At 39.9% G+C, this 10,038-nt stretch overlaps 1 pseudogene; it reads right to left on the reverse strand.

Annotated features, from left to right (window-relative positions):
* Nucleotides 1–554: 554 nt before the first annotated feature.
* LOC103196126 lies at nt 555–1,193 on the reverse strand (annotated as a pseudogene).
* Nucleotides 1,194–10,038: the final 8,845 nt, after the last annotated feature.

Here is a 10,038-nt window from a genome sequence, read left to right on the forward strand (position 1 = left end):
CCTACAAGAGCCCAACTGTTAAACTTACAGTATTTTCATGAGTTAGTTGAAAAACACACCCATTATTACAGATAAATCATGTAAACTTAATATTAAAAAACAAAGGTAATAAACGCTTAAAACGCATCACTTCTTAATAATTTTACTATTATTTATGCTGAGATTTTTTATTATCTATTATATCTGTATGGTGGAAATGCTATATAATGGCATGCTAATGTGTATTCCCAACTCTGTGTTCAGTGACATCATGGTGGAGGCTTGAAATCACCCTTACTGGGAGTATTTACACTATGGAGCCTGGAAAACACTAAAATCAGGACTTTTCTCCTTCCTTCAGAGTGATTAAGGCATCTGACTGCTAACCAGAAGGTTAGTGGTTCAAACCCACCAGCTACTCTGCAGAAGCTAGGCTGGGCAATCTACTTCCATAAAGATTTACCACCTCAGAAACCCAGTGGAAGTTGGCTGTGATTTGGAATTGACTCGATAGCAGTAGGTTTAGAGAGCCAGCTGTTAAACGTCAAATGCATTTCTAATGGCTTTTCTTTCCCTCAATAAGTTCTGGCAGAAGATGTCCTCAGTTGTTTTCCATTATAGCTGCCTAGTCCCAAGGCCAAAACCTGAGAAATGAAGACAGATGGAATGAATACCTTAAGAAATTCTGTGGAGAAAATATCTGCTTTCTTCATGGCTTCACTTTTTCTCATACTTAAAGAAATAGAATATTTAGGGTACCTGATGTGGAACTCCTTAGGTGGAATGTTTTTAGGTCTACTGGACCAATCAGATGAGTCCCGTACACTTTTCTTTAAAGTCTCAACTTGTTTCTCCCTTCTGTAGCTTCTGATTGAGAGTTACAGTTCTTTCTGGTATGCATTTCTACATCAAACATAATCTGTCCTTCTTGTGGGGAAGAGCTGTCACAATGAGGCCTGTCCCTTGAACTACTCTGTCCTGATTTATGCTATACATACAAAAGAATCTTCTCCACGTCTGCACTGTGGATAGACAATAAGGGCGGTACATGTTCTAGACCCTGTTTTTCCTGCTGCCATTATCTTTGCCACTGCGACTGTTCATCAGCAGTTCCTGGAACTGTCGAGCCCAACTGGTGGTGGCAAAGACTGTTGGCCTTTCTCGTAGTTGTTGCTGTTGTGCAGGGGCAGGTGCTCTACTAAATTAGACAGCATTGTTGGGCCACTATAGGAGCTACTGCCATGGCAGGACTGGCTCTTCCAGGGAACTTAAATTTTAGATACCTTATTTTTCAGTTTCAGAATTTCTATTTGATTCTGTTTTTATAACTTCAATTGCTGTGTTGAGATCTCCTAACTTTGTACTCATTGCAAACATACTTTCTTTTATATCATTGTGTATAGTTATAATAATCTCTTAAAAATCCTTGTGTATATGTGGAACAAAACTCAAAATCATTTGGAGGCAAAAAAAAAAAAAAAAGAAGGTGGGGACCAGGTTTGCTGGTCCAATAGAGCCTGGTGGAACCACTGAGACTATGGCCCCTAGCTGCCCTGCAGGTCTGGAATTGAAGCCACACCTGTGGTTTCCAGCCAAACAAAGTACAGGCATGTGAATTAAACATTTACCTCAAGTAGACACATGCCCTGGAGAGAACAATCATGGGAGAAGGAAGGGCTGCTTATGCACAGGGAGACAGCTCAGGGCGCAGAAGAGTATGGAGGGATGGACACTGGGAGGAGGTAACAATGGGGAGGAAGTGGGAGAGGAGCTGTTGCGTTGTAAATTTTGGTCAATGACATGAGACAAAGTATATTATGTGAACTGCTGTATGAAAAGTGAATTTACTCTGTAAATCTTCACAAAAAAAAAAAAAAAAAAAAAATCCTTGTGTATGAAGTCTAACATATGGGTCATCTCAGAAATGGTCTCCATGGACTATCTTTTCTCTGGAGCATGGGTTATATTTTCCTGTTTCTTTGCATGTTAAGTAATTTTAGACCGTACTCTGGATATTCTGAATTTCATGTTGTGTCCATTTCTCCAAAGAGTATAATTTTTTTTAAGCAGGTATTGGTTGAATTTAAAATGGAAACTCTTTCTCTATGGAATCAACTAAAATCTCAGTTTAGTTCTTTTATCCTTGCTGGGCTGTTTGCAAGGATCCCTGGTAGCACAGTGGTAAAGTGCTCAGCTGCTAACTGAAAGGTTGGTAGTTTGAACCTACCAGCCACTTTGCAGAAGAAAGATGTGGCAGTCTACTTCCATAAAGATTTACAGTCTTGGAAACCCTGTGGGGCTGTTCTACTCTGTCTTATAGGGTCACTATGAGTCAGCATCTACTTGACAGCAATAGGCAGTGTTGGATTACCCAATAAGCAAAGTTAGCATGAATTTACTTGTGTTTACTTACTAATCTGTAGTGAATAATTTCACAATTTTTCACTACATCAAAGATTCTGGTTCTGAGTATGGCTGGCATCTGTCTCTCTCCCAGCCCCACCGTACCTTCCTACAGAATCAAAGCCTCTTTTCAAATTTACAGTCCCTGCCAGGGTCAGGGGAGCTCTGGTAGCATAGTGCCTAAGGCACTTGACTGCTAACCAGGAAACTGCTAGTTCAAATCCACCAGCCACTCCTCAGAAGGAAGGTTGGGCAATCTACTTCCGTAGTGATACGGCCTCGGAAACCCAAGTGGGGGTCATTATGAGTTGGGTCTGACTCAACGGCACATAATAACAACAACAACAGCCAGGGTCGGAGTAAGCAAGATGAGCACTAGTAAGCCTGTGCTTACCTTGCTTATTGGATAATCTGCCCATGGCTATGGGTTTAAGGTCTTCTTGCAGTCTGTGCTCTGCATGCATTGTTCAGTAGTCAGCTGAAATATAGACACACAATTTGGGCTTCCTCCTCTCTGGTTCTTCCCTTTCTGGGATATCCCTCTTCAGTTTGAAACAGAATAGCTGCCCTGAAATTTGTCCTTTGGTTTTTCAGGCCAGAAAGACTGAGAACTTTCCATCAGAGTTTTAGCTGCCTTGCACTGTACCAACTGCAATGGGGACTGCCACCCTTGCATCCTTTCAATCTTCAAGATTAGCACACTATTCCACCTAGGAGGCAGTATTGTTTGTGATTTCCTGCCTTAGCCAAATTTGGGCAAGAGGATAGGAGATAGGGGCTTTCTTTTGACCTTTTCTACTACTATAGTCCTTATTTCATAGGCCAAGGAATTAATGTGAGGGTTTTCCCAGATTTCTAGGTATATACAACCTAATTACACTGTTGAGTACCAAGGAAATGATTGCCAGGTGTATCTGTAGAGAATTTGGACCCACTGTGAGAAAGACTACATTGTTTACTTGTCCTCCAAAACCTCTGATGATGAGTCTTGGATGGCAGTTTGGTTTTGGAACTTTTGGTCTGCTTCTCAGTACTTTGTCATGGAAGTTCCAACATGTTACCTCATCTAATGTGGGCTATTGTTTTTCTCAAGAATTTAAGCAATATTCCACTATTAAGATGAGTTCCAGATCAGTGTTAAATATTGAGTCATAGGAGAATGCCCTCATATCAACAAACATTCCTTTAACCAGGCTAATATTTTACCACCTCAACCCCTGGTTCAGCACCCTCAAGACATATTTGCAAGCAAGCACTACTGGCTCTTGCTAGTATATGTTAGGTTGGTCCTATAGCTCCTTGGGTCAGTAATCTTTTTCCACCCTTACAAGGACCAGCACTTCTCCAGATGGGTCATGCTAAGACTTAATGCTAGGTATTGGCCTAATTCCCACATCCCAGAATCCCATTTCTTCCCTAACAGGGGCCTGATTTTGTATAGGATACTTGCTAAGCCTAAAGAGTTAGACACCTCTGAAATTCTACTGCTCTTACAATGAGTCCTTTGCCTGGTCTTCAACACAATTTGCTTCCAGCTAGAGGAGATGACAACCTTTTTTAAAAGCTGCTAAAAGGCCCTTCTGATTTTCACAGCTTGCTTTAAATTGGTAACTGTCTGACCTGAACCTGTCATCTTCTCTCTTTGATGTATCAATAGCATTCAGCAACAAAAAACCAATTGCATAGTCTGTTAAATTATTTCCTCTACATTGCACAAGGTACTGCAACTCCTTTTAACTGTATCCAATTCCAATTTACCACAGGTGAGTATTCTACTAATTGCAATGCTACAGCATACCTGGTGCTAACAACACTTCCTTTACCATCAGTAATTGTTGGTTTTGTTGATTGCCATCAAGTCAGTACCTGATTCATGGCAACCCCTTTGTCTTACAAAGCAGAAATGCTCCTAGGGTTTCTTAAGTGTTATCTATATGAAAGCAGTTCTCCAGGCCTTCTTTGGTGAAGCTTCTGGGTGAATTCCAACCACCAATCTTTAGGTTAGCCACTGATCTCAAACCACTTGCACCACCAAGGCTCCTCTATCAGTATTTGTTGTTGTTGTTTGCAGCTGAGTTGATTCCAACTCATAGGGACCCTATATGACAGACTAGAACTGCCCCATAGGGTTTGCATCAATAATAAACCAAAAAAAAAAATTCATTCCCAATGAGTTGATTCTGACTCACAGCAACCCTGTACGAAAGCGTAGAACTGCCCCATAAGGCTATTAAGCTATAATCGTTATAGACGATACCATATATTTCTCCTGTGGAGTGGTTGGTGGATTTGAACTGCTAACCTTGCACTTAGTAGCCCCATACTTAACCACTGCACCACCAGAGCTCCTTTCCATCAATAATGACTCAAGTAGACTCCAACTCATAGTGTCCCCCTTTGGGTTTCCAAGGCTGTAAATCTTTACAGAAGCAGACTGCCCCATCTTCCTCTTGTAGAGCAGCTGGTGGGTTTGAGCCACTGACCTTCTGGTTAGCAGCCAAAAGCCTTATGCATCATGCCACCAGAGCTCTTTTCCATCAATAATAAGGGTCCTTATTTCCATCTGACCAGCAAGTGATCAAACTCCAAAATCTCATCCTTATATTTGCCCTACTTCCTAGGACTACTACTACTTCAAAATATATTAGTTAAGGTTCTTCAAAAGCAGACTCTAAAATGAGAATTTGTGTGCAAGCCAGCTATCAAGAAAATGTTTGCAGGAGAAACTAGAAGATGAGTAGGGGAAGCAGGATAGGGGAGGGGAAAAGCAAAGAAAGGGTGCAATCTCAGGCCAAGTCCAATGGAGGGTAGTTTCAGCCTGATCCCACAGGGGAACTCTGGAATATACATTATGCCTCAAAGTTAGTCCTGACTTGTTGCAAGGGAACTGGGCTTTAATACTCCCATACCAGTTAGTCACTGGCTAATACCCACCACGGGGTGAGTGGGTAGATGTAAATTTCTGGACACTTTAGGTCCCTGGGTGGAGCAAACAATTTGGCCTCAACTACTAACAGAAAGGTTGGTGGTTTGAACACACTCAGTGGCACTGCAGAAGAAAAGCCTGGCATTTTTCTTCCATAAAGATTACAGCCAATCTGTACCAGCTGATCAATGATAGATGGCAGTCAATACCAGCCCAACCTGCCCTCAAATGCTCTACATGAATAGCTAACAGAGATCTGTGCACACATGCTCATTCTCTATCATGCCTACCAGGAGACAGGTGGTAAGTGCCCAAGTGCTGCCAAACTAGTGAATAGAGTAGTACACCAGCCTTGCTCACTCAGATAAGTTGAAACAAAATAAAGGAAAAAAAAAAAAAAAAAAAAACCTGGGCAAATCACACCAACATCCAATCACCAATTAAATATAAATACAACAATACAACAACATCACAATGTCTTGGAGACAATTGACAATTCCAGTTCACACAAAGATGCAAGATAAAGTAGTGAAAACAAGGGACCAGAATACAAAGCTAGAAACCCTCCCTGAGGAAGAAGTGGAATTGGAACAACCTGATAAGGAATTCAAAAAAATTATATTCAGGTACCTTCAATGGATTGAGAAACAGATGAAGGAAAACACTGACACATCAAGGAAAACACTGACAAAGTTAAGCAAAACCAGACAAAACTCTAGAAGACTTTCAGAAAACAATAAATAACAAACTGACAAAATAAATGAAAAATCAGAAACCATAAAAAAACAGAAAATAGAAATCCAGATTAATACTAAGATATCAGAAATAGATAACACATTGAAAGCGCAAAGGAGTAAAATCAAATCAATGAAAGATAGAATTAATGAGATTGAAGGCAAATCTCTCAATACTACTTTATTAAGTGAACAATCAGAAAAAAAAGAAGAAAGCCTCAAATTTAAGTGAGAAGCCATCAAGAAGAATAACTTACATGTAATTAGAATTCCAGAACAAGAAAAGACAAATAAAATCACAGAGAAAACTGTCAAAGATTTGTTGGAAGGGACTATCCCTAAATGATGAAAGGTGAGAAGATATACATTCAAGAACTTTGATGAAACTCAAACAGGATAGACCCCAAAAGAAAATCATCAAGACATATCATAATCAAACTTTCCAAAACCAAAGACAAAGAATCCTGAAACAGCTTGGGTAAAATGAAAGCACCTACAAAGGGCAACCAATAGGACTAAGCTCTGATTTCTTGGCAGAAACCATGAAGTGAGAAGGCAATGGGATGACATATATAAAACTCTGAAAGAAAAAAATTGCCAACCAAGAATTATATATCCAGCAAAATTGTCCCTTGAATATGATGGCAAAATTAGGACATTTCCAGAAAACAGAAATTAAGGGCTTTTGTAAAAACCAGACCAACCTTACAAGAGATGCTAAAAGGAGTCCTTTGGACAGAGAACAGGAACAGCAGACAGCAACCAATGAGAAACACACATGACAACATAACCCAGAAACCAACCCAGATATAGAAGTATCCAAAGTAAAATAAACTTACAAGACTGTAAACAGGGAACTAGAGACATCAATTGCTAACTGAGGACAACTACACAGCAAAAAGAAGGAATAAATATAGTATGCACAGAACTTTCAAATGGAGAGGAAGTCAAGACAATTTTAAGATATAATAGACTTTTAAACTTGGGAAGAAAATAATAAATCACAGGGTAACTGCAAAGAAAATTAATAAACCTTCTCATCAAAATAAATAAGAGGAAAGGCACAATATGCAGCAAACACTAAAACAATAGCAATGAAGGAAATTATTTTAAAATACATAAACAAAATGAGCTCAACACAGAAAATTATATGCAACAAAGAAATCAGCAACACCACACACACACAAAGACAAAATAATAACAATGATAAATTCATACTTGTTGACATTACACTGAAGGTAAATAGATTAAATGCACTAATCAGGAGACAGAGAGTTGCAGAATGGTTAAGTGTTTTGGCTCTCTAGTGCTGCTCTAACAGAAATACCACAAATGGGTGGCTTTAAGAAACAAGGATATATTCTCTTACAGTTTAGGATGCTGGAATTCCAAGTTCAAAGTGCCAGCTCTAGGGGATGGGTGAAGGCCCTTTGACCTTGGGCTTCAGCTCTGTCTCTTGCTCCCAGCCCACTGAAGCTGGAGGCTTCTCTTAATTCAGGCAGCTGCTGGCTGCTGAGGCTAACAAACCCAAGGTCGACAAGTACAATAGCACAGTCCCAAAATTATCAATTAACACGGTGGGCTACTAGCTCAAGCCCAGAAATAGTGCCCAAATTGGCATGGCCAGCATGGCAGGTTGTTGAATGCAGACTCAGCTACATGCAGGTTCTAAGCATGCCAAAAAGTTCAGAGACCTTTCTCAAAGCTGTCTTCTTACATACTGGAAGTAAACCACATCCTCCAAGGCAGCAACTCAGCTGCTCCAGTAGATTCCACCATGGAGATGATTGCCAGTCTCATCATAGGGAATACTACATCCAGCTGCCCACCCACTCAAAACCAGGCCCAATTAAGTTAACATACAACCTTAACTACCACAAGAAGAAAACATGGCCCATTGATATGCTGTCTACAAGAGACACACCTTAGACACAGGGACAAAAAAAGACTAAAAATCAAAGGTTGGGGAAAAAAAATCAAACAAATGCCAATCAAAAAGAGCAGGATTAGCAATATTAATTTCTGATAAAATAGACTTAAAAAAAAACCCACAAGAGACAAGGAAGGACATTATATAATGACTAAAGGATCACTCAAATGAGAGGACACAACAATAATAAATATCTATGGACCCAAAGAGCCCCAAAATATATAAATCAAACTTTAACAGAATTCAAAAGAGAATTTTACCAAACATTCAGAATTCAAAAGACAACTCCTCATTAATAGTAGGAGACTTTAATATACCACATTCAAAGAAGGATAAAACAACTAGAAAGAAACTCAACAAACACACAGAAGAAATAATCATCTACTTGTTCTTGTAGACATATACAGAGCACTACAGCCAACAATACCACAATATTCCTTCTTTTCCAGCACACAGGAACATTCTCCAAAATAGACCATATGTTAGCCTCAATAAATATAAAAACATTGAAACACTGCAAAGCATCCTCTCAGATCACAATGCTACCAAATTAGAAATCAACAATAGAAAGATGAAGGAAAAAAAGCAAACACATTGAAACTGAATAACACCCTCCTTAAAAACTACTGGGTAACAGAAGAAATAAAAAATAAAATAAAATTATTAACCAAACTAAGCTACATACACGCAATGGAATATTATGCAACCCTAAAGAATAATGTAGAATCTGCAAAACACTGCATAGTGTGGATGAACTTGGATGACATTATGCAGAGTGAAATAAGTCAATCACAGAAGGATATATATTGTATTAGTCTGTTATTGTAAAAAGTCAAGGAAAGGTTTATATATGGAAGGAAATTTTCTTTGTTGATTACCAAAGGTGGGAGGGGACGGAAGGGAACACAGTTAAATAGGTAGAGACAAGTATTGCTTTGGGTGAAGAGAAGGGCAATGTACCAAATATGAGTGATCAACACTGAGGTGGCATTGAGGAAGAGGAAGACATAGAAAGGTATGTAAGAGGTACAGACAGCAAAGATGAACCCTTCTGCACATAGAGTACTGTGTTGTCAGTGAAGGCAAACATTGATATATGGGTAGATAGATGGGTGGACAGGCTGAACTATTAGGTATGTCTATGCCAGGGGGAGTGTGCCCAAGACTATGTATAGGGTTGGCAGACAATGTTTCTACAAGTGTATTGCTATGTTCTGTAAGAATTCCCAGGTGTATAGTAGAGCTGACAATGGACAAGTTTGTAATCACTTCTTGGGCAGAGCCAGCTACCCAGAGGGAGCAAGTAGTTGAACTTGTGGGCTTGGGACCATAGTTGGAGGAGACATCAAGCTCAAATGGCATAATATATTACACAAAACATTGTTCCACCTCCTACTTTGGTAAGTAGCAACTGGGATCTTAAAAGCTTGCAAACAGCCATCTAGATGCAGCAATGGGTGTCTCCTCATTCAAAGCAAAGAAGAATGAAGAAAACCAAAGATTCATGGAAACAATTAGTCCAAGTGACTGGTACACCATGAGATCCTCAGCCTATACAACTATGAGACCAAAAGAACTAAATGGTGTCCAGCTACCACTGTCAACCACTCGGAGGTGGGATCTATACAGGAGATCCTGGATAGAGTGGGAGAATAATGTGGAACAAAACTCAAAATCATTTGAAAACAAAGAAAAGGGGACCAGGTTTGCTGGTCTGATAGAGCCTGAAGAAACCACTGAGACTATGGCCCCTAGCTGCCCTTCAGGTCTGGAATTGAACACACTCCTGTGGCTTCCAGCCAAACAGAAGACAGGCATATGAGGTGAACATTTACACTAGGTAGATACATTCCTTGAAGAGAACAATCATGGGAGACTGGAAGGACTGTGTATGCACAGGGACATAGCTCAGGGGACAGTAGTGCATGGAGGGAAGGACACAGGGAAGAGGTAACTAGTGGGAGGGGAGCTGTTGCATTGGGGTAAATTGTAGTAAATGTCATGAGACAAAGTGTATGTGGACTGCTGTATGGAAAGTGAATTTGCTCTGTAAACTTTCACCCAAA

The sequence above is a fragment of the Orycteropus afer genome, unplaced genomic scaffold (genome assembly GCF_000298275.1).
Source record: "Orycteropus afer afer isolate SDZICR_OR568_19922 unplaced genomic scaffold, OryAfe1.0 scaffold00062, whole genome shotgun sequence".
NCBI lineage: Eukaryota > Metazoa > Chordata > Mammalia > Tubulidentata > Orycteropodidae > Orycteropus > Orycteropus afer.